The sequence below is a fragment of the Mauremys mutica genome, chromosome 1, assembly GCF_020497125.1.
Source record: "Mauremys mutica isolate MM-2020 ecotype Southern chromosome 1, ASM2049712v1, whole genome shotgun sequence".
In the NCBI taxonomy this organism is placed as follows: domain Eukaryota; kingdom Metazoa; phylum Chordata; order Testudines; family Geoemydidae; genus Mauremys; species Mauremys mutica.
The window spans coordinates 124146221-124157524 of NC_059072.1; the positions used below are offsets into that span (position 1 = coordinate 124146221).

At 43.4% G+C, this 11304-nt stretch overlaps 1 protein-coding gene across 4 annotated transcripts in view; it reads right to left on the bottom strand.

The window, feature by feature from the left end:
- The window catches only part of A4GALT (alpha 1,4-galactosyltransferase (P blood group)), a 91654-nt gene extending 87579 nt beyond the window's left edge, over positions 1–4075 (bottom strand). For all 4 annotated transcript variants that reach the window (XM_044994409.1, XM_044994399.1, XM_044994406.1 and 1 more), the window contains exon 1: positions 3774–4075. The gene's annotated coding sequence lies outside the window, so the exon portion shown is untranslated. The remainder of the gene's footprint in view (positions 1–3773) is intronic.
- Positions 4076–11304: the final 7229 nt, after the last annotated feature.

The following is an 11304-nucleotide window of genomic DNA, read 5'->3' on the forward strand; positions in this document are numbered from 1 at the left end:
TCAATCCAGCCACATGAGCACAATCTCCTGTGCCCCGCGAAGATGTTAATCAGTTCCAAACATCTGGTAACTCTTCTACCTACTCAGTAGGGCTAAGGGGGACTAAGGCCCTGACCCAGTTCCCTTTTGTGCACCCTCAGTTCAGTGCGAGTTGATGGCGTATTTCACCTCGCAAGAGCAGGTATTAAGGGCCCATCCTGCAAACCCTCACTCACAGCAATAATCGTAGCTGAGGAAGAGTTGAGGGATCAGGGGCTAACTTTGTGCCTGTTCTTTCTCTTTAGATAAAATGAAAGGAGTTTGCTGTGCCCTGTTTAGACCATCAGGATTCATAACAAAGAACACACATCTTCACATTTCAGTGCCTTCACTTGCAGTTCTTCACCAATAATTATTTCACTGTATTATCTACAAGTTTCACACAAATCAGTTGAACCCTTCCAAATTTTGCCTATATCTAGACAGCCCAGTTCAAGATTCCTTAACCATGGACGTACCATTGTACCAACAGAACATTCCATGCACCTGCACATTTTGAGGTGTTTGTACACCCTGGCCCACTGAAGTCAATGGGAGTTTTGGCACTGACTTCAAAAGGACCAGAATTTCACCACTAATACTGAGCTTATTTCATGTTATTTTAAAAGCATTTATGCCGAATAACCTCAATGGACTGAACAACCTATTTGCATCATAGGCTCCTCCAAATGCAGACAAAACTACAATCAAAGCCAAATATGTGAAAGTTCCATTTTGACAGGCACAATGAGGTCACTCACTATGTGATAAAATGTAAAGCAGAACCAGCTCACAGAAACACAAAACAAAGGAAAGAGTCTCTGTAGTGAAACTTCTCCAGCACATCATCAAAGATCTACAACCTATCCTTAAAGATGATCCCTCACTCTCACAGATCTTGGGAGACAGGCCAGTCTTCGCTTATAGACAGCCTCCCAACCTGAAGCAAATACTCACCAGCAACCGTACACCATACAACATAAACACTAACCCAGGAACTTATCCTTGCAACAAAGCCTGATGCCAGCTCTGTCCACATATCTATTCAAGTGACACCATCATAGGACCTAATCACATCAGCCACGCCATCAGGGGCTCGTTCACCTGACAATCTACCAATGTGATATATGCCATCATGTGCCAGCAATGCCTCTCTGCAATGTACATTGGCCAAACCGGACAGACTCTACGCAAAAGACTAAATGGACACAAATCTGATATCAGGAATCATAACATTCAAAAACCAGCGGGAGAACACTTCAACCTCTCTAACCACTCAGTGACAGACTTAAAGGTGGCAATTTTGCAACAACAAAAAAAACTTCAAAAATAGACTCCAAAGAGAGAGACTGCTGAACTCGAATTAATATGCAAATTAGATACAATTAACTCAGGCTTAAACAGAGACTGGGAATGGTTGGGTTATTACACTAATTGAATCTATTTCCCTATGTTAAGTTCTCCTCACACCTTCTAAGGGTCATCTTAATTATCACTTCAAAAGTTTTTTTCTCCTGCTGATGATAGCTCATCTCAATTGATTGGACTCTTCCAGTTGGTATGCATACTTCCACCTTTTCATGTTCTCTGTATGTATAAATATCTCCTGTCTGTGTGTTCCATTCTATGCATCCAAAGAAGTGAGCTGTAGCTCATGAAAGCTCATGCTGAAATAAATGTGTTAGTCTCTAAGGTGCCACAAGTACTCCTGTTCTTTTTGCGGATACAGACTAAGACGGCTGCTACTCTGAAACCTGTAGTGAAAAGCTAACTCTGTGGGGTATAATTCACCCCTGGGCAAAGAGCTTCCACAAAGCCAATACACCACTTAGGGTTGAGATTTCCAAAAGAGTTTAAGGAATTTAAGCACTCAACTCCCACTGAAACTCAGTGAGATTTGTCCACCTATCCCCTTTAAATTCCCATGAAAGTTGCTCAAAATTTGGCACATAAGCACAGTCATGCTGGCTCTCTGCAGTGGGGCAATTCTCGCCTTACAGGCTCAGTCTTGCAAACCCTTATCCAAGTGGTCCTTGTTACCTCCATGGGAGGATGCACATGTGTATGGATTTGCAGAATCAGACCCTACCCTTATAGAACTTCTTAGAATGCAACCGAGAGAGACAGACAAAGAGAAACTTCCAACCAAGGAGTTACCACGGCTTTTACTGTCTACACCAGTGAAGGCTTCCTTTTGACTTGCCTGGTAGATCTGCTGCCTACAGACCAGAAGGTTCCCATAATGCACAGTAGGAGTACGAAGTAAGCCCAGCCACAGATTGGGCTAGTCTGCTTATTGATTATGTCCATGTTAGTGTCTGAGCACCAAATAGTAGATAAAGTGGCAGGAGTATATTACTAACATTTGTGAAATTAAAGGATTTGCTTTCCCTAGGCAAGTCAGTTTAAAAAACAAACAAGAACTGTCTAGAAACAGCTGATGTCTTTCAAGCCCAGGGATAGGAAAAATGTTTTTATTAATAGTACAGCTTGTTGGGGGAAAAAAAACATTTTAAAGAGTCTGAGCTGGCTGCTATACAAAATTAGACTATTAACTGGGACAGGCACAAACCAAAACTTTGGATCCAAATTCCCCTCGGGCTATGGATGTTCAAGATCTGGATCTAATTTTGTGGTTTCTGCCCATCTTCATGATTAAATACAAGAATGTTGCCAGTTCTTTCATCAAGTTCTTTTCATTCCTTCCTATACATCCCACTCAGAAAAATTACATTCAAGTGTCCATATGTAGTTGCATCAATAGTATTGTGGATACAATAGGCTCAGGAGCTAATCACTGGAAACATACATCTCTTCCATGCCCCTTAGGTGAACACTCCTCTGCCCATCCCTTCCTTCCCTGTCCTCCCGCCCAGACACAGTATGGAAATTTCCATCTGTTGCTCCAAGATTCAAGTGTGTTCCAGATGTTGAAGACAATGGACCCAAATGCTCATAAAGCAACACTTCATACTGCTGTATTGGAAACACTATTTTGCCCCAGTGATCTGTGTGGTGTTTTTCTTACAGGACCCAGCGACACTGCCTTAAGTTCGCCATTTCTGTGCGTCCCTCTCTCCCAAGACCCACCAAGACATACCCGAGTCTCGGTGGTATGAGCAGGTGCCTTCTCCCCCTTAGTTACCCCTGAAGCCAAAGCAAGAGTGGAACTCAGACTGCACCGTGTGATCTATCTCATGATGCAGAGATGCAAGGACTCATCCCCTTCTCCAGCTCCTTCCCTAGGGTGATCAGATGTCCCGATTTTAGGGTCCTTTTCTTATACAGGCTCCTATTACCCCCCCACCCCATCCCGATTTTTCACATTTGCTGTCTGGTCACCCTATCCTCCCCCCCCTCCCCGGGGGGCTACACCGGAGGCTGGAAAACACTCCCATTGCCCTTCACCTGCGTAATGGGGCTGGCGGGGGGAGGAGGGGGGATCGCTGACCCCATGATCGGGACCGAGAACTTCAGCCGACCCCCCAGGAAACGCAGCCCCGGAGCGGTGCCGCTTCCCGTCCCAGCCTTTGAGGTCTCCCCTCCCCGGGCCGGGTCCCTCCGCCCGCGCCCCTTCGCCCAGCCCCAGCGGCGGGCGCAGAGAGGGGAGCCCGCAGGAGGGGGAAAGGCGGCGGGGGAGGAGGGGGTCGTTTCCCCCCCCCCGATCTTCCTTCAGCCTCAGTGTCTCCCCGGCAGCCCCCCATTGCCCCTTAGCTGCCCTCGCCTCCCCCAGCTCGGCAGCCCGGGGAACCTACCTTCAGCCCCTGCCACCGCTGCTGTCCCGCGGGGCCCCGCCCGAGGCGGCCACTCCCTGCTGGGAGCCGAGGGCTAAGCGCGGCAGGAGAGAGGCGGCTTCTGAAGGGAGGATCCACCTCCCCTCCGGTCACTTTTTCCCCTTCCCCGTCAGCCGCTCCGCTTCCCAATTGCAGCTAGCGCAGCGCAGCGCCTGCACCCCGGCTCGCTCTCCGCGGCTGCGGCCCCACCTCTCTCCCAGGACCAAGTCCCGCTTGCCAGAAACAACGAACACCACACGCCTGCAGCAGCAAACCCGGCTCTTTAACCCATCACCACCTTTCGGGCTGGAGCCGGGCAACCAGCCGCCTGCCCAGCCCCCAGGCCAGTAATCTCGCTCCACCCTCTGCTCCCTCCGGCTCAGCCCAGGAGCCAAGGGAAGGCGAGTTAATTGGCAATTAGCTGCCTTTGTTAGTTGCAGGTGGCAACGGCAAATGTTGTCCCCTCCTCTAATGCTTACTGCCTCCTTACTAGGGGGAAAGGCCTACAGCAGGGGTAGCAAATAGGCAGATCATGGGCCAAATCCAGACCGCCAGATGCTTTTGAAGGGACCCCACAGTCTCTGTATTTACTTATCGTTATTATTGGGGCTTTTATTATTTTATCTGGAGCCTAGACCTTCACTATACCTCGGTCATGCAATTAGGACTGTGACAAAAAATAATTGACTACCCCTGTTCTACAGTCTAAAATGGCTTCACTCTTGCTCATCGGGAGAGGCAACTCTCATAGAATCTCAGGGTTGGAAGGGACCTCAGGAGGTCATCTAGTCCAACCCCCTGCTCAAAGCAGGACCAAACCCAACTAAATCATCCCAGCCAGGATCATCCTCGCCTATCTCTTTTGGTTTTCACTTCCTCCCTATTAGCTCTTTGGAAAATCACAACAACACACCCGAAGCTTTAGCCAGACCCTATAGCTGCTGGGCAGCCTGGGCCAAATTCATCACTGGAATAACTCCATTGAAGTGACTAGAGCAGCAGGGACTGTGTTGTCAGTGTTGTGAACACCTTCACATATTAATCAGTCAGCTTGTTTGCCTGGCATAAACTGCCACTGGAATGAATACTCCTGACATCTTCCCTCCCCAGTCATGGAAAGAAGTTAGCTGGGGGATATTAATAGAGCCTGGATAACTTCCTAAAGTGCCTCTGTGGTCTCTGAAAAATTCAGCACTATAATGCCAAGAAGTGAATTCCTATGTGAGAGCACATGAACAGGGGGACAGGTCTGTCCAGCTTTAAAGACCTGATCCTGGAAACCCCAAGGGCTTGTCAACACTTAAAAGCTTTGTCACTTGAACTTAACTGCTCGACTAGACTGGTATGGTTGACGTATCAAAAATAAATGTAGCTACACCAGCATAAAAGTGCTTATACCAGTATAGCTTATTCCTGTCCAGTAATCTAAATAAATTACAAGGGTTGGTCTACGCTTGGAATTTAGGTCAACATAGCTAAGGTACTCGCGGGGGTGAAAAACTCATGTTTACATCCCTCTAAAAGCATCTAGACTAGGGGTTTTACCAGTATAACTATGTCAGCAAAAATTCATACTCCTGTCATATTCATAAGGGTAGACCACATCTGAGGTAAACACTAAGCACCTGATAACAACATAGTAATATAAAACATAGTAATATAATTTGATGGTACTGGACTGAAACAGGAAGACAAAGAAATGTTATACACTTCACAAAAAAGTGTGTGAAGGTTTAATCACAAGAATTATGTGCTCTCGTTTATTCCAAGTTATCAGAACAAATTCTATTTGTCAGGTAGATTTAACCCTAAATCCTGAGATCATGAGGTTTCCTTGAATAACAAAGGGGATCAGATTTGCCTTCTTAATGTTACCACTTCATAAACTAAATACTTGCAGAACTGGGACTGGAACCCTGAATATCCCTTTGGTCTTGTTAATCTCTGCCACACACTGTGCTCTAAGAAATCTAGAGTACCCAATACTGGTCCCACTGCAATCAATGGTTTAAAAAAATGGGAACAGGATTGGGCACAAAACTCTCATCAATTCACCTCCCAAAACAATTAACACAACCTATTATTAACAACATTGCTTGATCACAGTTTTTCTTCAACTATGGCCTGTTCTATAGCTTTTGACAGTAAGGAAAGTTTAAAGGGATAGTAACACAGGTTTCATTGAGCCTGGGGGAGGCAAAAGACAATATCAAATCAGGGTAATTTTTTTTAAATGACCAATAGCTCAAACTAACATTTGATGAATTTTCTTCAAACTTTGCAGGTTCTGTTTTGTTTTGTCATCAGATTAAATCTAGTAATTTTCAGGCCAAACTGATTTTCCAAGCCAAAATTACAGAGGGCAAAAATAGGGCTTTAGGATGAAAATTATTTTCAATTGTCACTCTAGAGAATCTTCTATTTGTCTGGCTGTCTTGGATTTTATATGATCTCTATCACCTTAGTATCTGAGTGCCACCCAAAAATTATGAGGAGTGCACATAAGATGTTTTGCTGTTCCCTCCAGTCAGCAGAACCCAGATTTTGGTTTTATTTTATTTTTTGCAATGCTATTGTGGGAATGCTGGATTTGCATTTTGTTTTGAAGTTGCTGAGATTCACACTCATCCTGATATTCTCCAGTACTGATTTCCAGAGTCATAAGAGAGTTATTGATAAAGTTTAGATCCAAAGTCATGCAAATTATGAAAAAATCTCTCAAATTCAAAAAATTACACCTCCTATTACAGAGACTGTACCAATTAATTTAGAGCACACACATACACCCCAAAAAAAGAGGGTGTGCAGTTTATTAGAAAACATAATTAAAGATTCCCACTAGAGAGTTTGGAATGTTTTAAACAAAGGTTTTTTGGAACACCTTTTCAGCTGATATTTTCTATACAAGAGCTATATGGCTTATACAAAGTGGTTAGATTTTTAAAATGGGAAAGCGGGGTTTTCTCCCACTTTTCCGTAATTCAAAAATGTCTGGAGAAATTTTCCTGAAATTTTAAACACACATGATCACAAAACCCTAGGGAAACACCTTATATTATCAGCCCAAGAGATTTTGTTTCATTCTGTTACATAAAAGTGGATCCATATAAGCAAAGGTGATCAAAAAGGCTAAAGTCTGAAGCTTGCATGGACACAGTCCTCACTGAGAACTAGTGGGCCAAACTGGAGCTACTCTAGATTTAATACAGTATAATGGAGAACAGAATAGGGCCCTAAAACATGTGATTGGGCTGATGAAAAAAAATTCAATTTGTGAAAACTGGTGGAATGATGCTGATAACTAGGATGCCAATACAAATCAGTGCAAGCTAAGAGATACAAAGGGGAAGAGAAGGTGGAAGACTAGAGATACAGCTTTAAAGTATTTACAATGTCAGAGCAAGGAACTGTATTCATAGAGCAAATAATAGTAAAAGCTTATTTTTTGTCACTAAACTAAAATGTAGTGAACAGGGGTGTTTTCTGGGAAATTGCCATTTTTACAGTCACTTTTTCTGATATATCTGTTTTATAGCACACCCAAGGTGCATGTATCTGGGCTGATGAATGCACACTAAGTATATTTAGCCACCTCCACCACCATAAAGAAATTGGCCCTTTAGCACTATGCAAATAATCCTCCAACGAATGACCCAGAAAAAAGGGCAGAACCACTTCTGTGTTTAAAAATTCCCCATGTGCCAATTCCACATTCCCAGTCAATTAGTGCAAGAGACCATTTGTAAACACTCCCAGGCCATTCGTCCTTTTCTTATAACTCCCTACTCTGCTCCTTCCTGTCAGCTGGTATGGAAGTTTTGATTTGAACTGGCTTGTGGGTTCAGGACCAGCAGCCGCTCAGAGACACAAGATGACCCTAGCAAGGAGCCTAGGGCAGGGCTGGATTTAGGGGCAAGTGACCCAGGCAACCACCTGGGGTGTCAGGCTTTAGGGGCAATAGGTTTGGAGTGCTCTTTTTGTTAGCGACAAAAGGGAAAATAGAATTTTTGAAGTAACATGTTTCAGGTATTCCATGGGTGGATTCATTTTTCACTAGCCTCCTAGAATATGCTGGACCTTTGTAGAATCTCATGGAACCTTCCAGACTTTCTGAGAACTACGTTTTCCTGGAACTTCCTAGAATGTTGTCAGCCATGTCTTCATGGGTATATAAGGGACAGGGGGTTGCCAGTCAGTCAGTCAGTGAGATATAAGAATGAACTGAAGTGGAGTGAGAGCCCACCTGCGATATCATGAACCTTGTTTTATTGTGTAATTGTGAAAATGTACTTGTGTTTTAAGACTTGAAGAGTCATAAGTAGTGACTAATAAAGGACATATTTAATGAGATGCCAGAGATATCTATCAAACCTCTATCTATGCAAGAATATAACAGAAATACTGTTCCTTCTTTTGCCATGCTTAACATGTAATGTTTGTTGACATATTGATGTGGCTCGGCAAAGCGAAGTACTAAGCCGTAATAATGGATTGCACTCCCACCATTAGTCACAGTGAAAAGATGTCATTTACAGTAAGATTTTTTGACTATGAGGATGGCTATATCCAAGTAAAGGAATACTTTATCTGTTTCCAGTCTGTGGATGACTCTACTGGAAAAGGCCTAAACAGAACTGTTTATGAACATTCTGAATGAGAATAAAATAAAGTGTTAGGACTGCTGCAGCCAAGGCTATGACAACCGTGTGAACATGAAGGGAAGAAACAGTGGTGTTCAGGCAAGGACCCTTGCACTGAATCCGAGAGCTTTCTTTGTGCCTTGTGGCCGCCATTCCCTCAACATGGTTGTGTCAGATGCAGCAGCAGCATCTTTAGATTCAGTCTCTCTCTTTAGAGTATTGCAAAGGATATACATCCTTTTTCAGCATCAACTATCAGGCAGCAGATCCTTACGGACAATGTTATAAATCTGACTGTGAAGCTGCTAAGTGTCACTCACTGGAGAGCTGTATTGATAGGGTAAGGGCAGTGAGGTACCAAGTGACTGAGGTTTACAATGCCCTGATGGAACTGGCGCAACCAAGTAAAGTTGAGGCCGGAATCTGACACCAGGCTCAATGCCTGGCAAACCAGATCCCTGACTTCAAATTTCTAGTCTCAGTTGTGGTTTGGCATGATATCCTGTTCTAAGTAAACATGGTAAGCAAGGCAATACAAACTTATTTGATGGACATCACGACTGCTACTACTTTGATGAGAAGCTGCCTTGATTTCATTGTGGCTTACAGAGACAATGGATTTGAAGATGCCATCACTGCTGTCAAAGAAATGGCAGATAACTTAGGAGTTGAGCCTGTCTTCAAGGAAACTCATATTCATTGGAAGACAAGACAGTTTGGTTATGAGGGCAGAGATGAGGTGATGGAAAGCTCAGAAGAAAAATTAAAGAGGGAGGTTTTTTGCTCATTCGTTGACACTGCTCCATTGTCCACTGAAGAAAGGTTCGGATAAATGAAGCATCATGAAAAGACCTGGGAGTTTTTGCATGACCTTAGTAAGTTGCCAGTGGACAGGAAAATACTCTTGAACAATTATACAGACCTTCACTGGACATGACACATGGGGAATGTTTGAACATCAATGATAATGACCTTTATGTCAAATTGGACAACATCCATTACATTTTGCTACATGGGAAGCACTCTCCACTCCAAGTTCTCCAATTCATTTACGATGAAGAGCTGAAGGCCACTTTTCCTAGCTGTGGATAGCTTTGAGGATTCTGCTCTCGGTGCTGGTCAGTCACAAGTGGTGAGTGCAGCTTTTCATTTCAAAGCTCAGGCTCATTAGAACATATCTTCAGTTGACAATGGAGGACAAGAGACCAACATCGCTTGCTATTTTATTGCTTGAAAATGCCATTGGCCAGTCTTTGGCTCTCTCTGATGCTGTGCTTCAGTTCACGAGGGCAAAGGCAAGAAAAGTGACCTTTTGAACTACAGGACTAGGGTTAACATTCTAAGGCTGTCACCTACCATAACACTATTTCATACTGGTCCGCCCAATGTTGGTGCACAGTTCAATTTCTTGATGTTAGCACATTTCAGTTAGTCTTAAAATTAAAAATTTTCTATAAGCTTAGAGGAAACTATTTTTTATTTGCTTATATATGGCATGAATAAATACAGATTTACAGATCCTAGCGAGCAAATTTATCATTTTATCTGAGAGGATGCAAATCATGCCAAAAAAAAAGTTGTGAAATGGGCTACACATGCAATAAAAAAATAAGATGTGATGTTACTGACATAATCTGTAATGTATAAATCATTGTTGCAACCACTGTTATATATTTGCAACAAATATTGTATGAAGGTTGTTGAGTAAGGTGTCTATGGAAAGGTTATAATTTGCTGGTTATGATGATGCTACCTGTATGCATCCAACGAAGTGGGTATTCACCCACAAAAGCTCATGCTCCAATACATCTATAAGGTGCCACAGGACTCTTTGCTGCTTCTACCTGTATGTGTGTACCATTTTTATAGTTAAAGTTATGAATATTGGCTATGTACTTGTATCTCAATGTGTTTTGATTCTAAGAAGCCTTAGTAAAGCATTTGGTCAGCTTCTTGAGAAAGGAATACGCAAGTTAAGTGCCCAATCAAGAAACACTTAACTGACAATGGATTTTGGGAGACGCCAATTCACAATGGCATCAACCTGTAAACAGAGTCATACCTGGATATGTAATTTGAGCACGTTACTCCAGACAGTAAGAACAAAGAGATGTCCTCCCATGGGCAAGACTATAAAAGGCTGATGTCTCATTTCCATCGTCTTCAATCCTGCTTCTTACCTCTGGAGGGACTTTGCTACAACCGGAAGCTCTAAACAAAGGACTGAATGATCTATCCCAGCTGTGGATGTACTCCAGAGACTTGATTTGAGCCTGCAGTTTATTCCATCACCGCTACAAGCCTGAACCAAGAACTTTGCTGTTACTGTATGTAATTGATTCCATTTAACCAATTCTAGCTCTCATCTATATCTTTTTCTTTTTATGAATAAACCTTTAGATTTTAGATTCTAAAGGATTGCAACAGCATGATTTGTGGGTAAGATCTGATTTGTATATTGACCTGGGTCTGGGGCTTGGTCCTTTGGGATCAAGAGAACCCGTCTTCTTTTACTGGGGTATTGGTTTTCATAACCATTTGTCCCCATAACGAGTGGCACTGGTGGTGATACTGGGAAATTGGAGTGTCTAAGGGAATTGCTTGTGTGACTTGTGGTTAGCCAGTGGGGTAAAACCAAAGTCCTCTCTGGCTGGCTGGTTTGGTTTGCCTTAGAGGTGGAAAAACCCCAGCATTGGGTTGTAACTGCCCTGCTTTAAGCAATTTGTCCTGAATTGGCACTCTCAGTTGGGTCCCTCCAGAACCACCATTGTTACATAAGGTATTCAAAAGTTTAAAAATGGGGGAGGAGGGACGCCAAAGCCGCTCCTTGCCTGGGGCACCATTTGGCCTAGGGAGTGGCCCTGGCCTAGAGT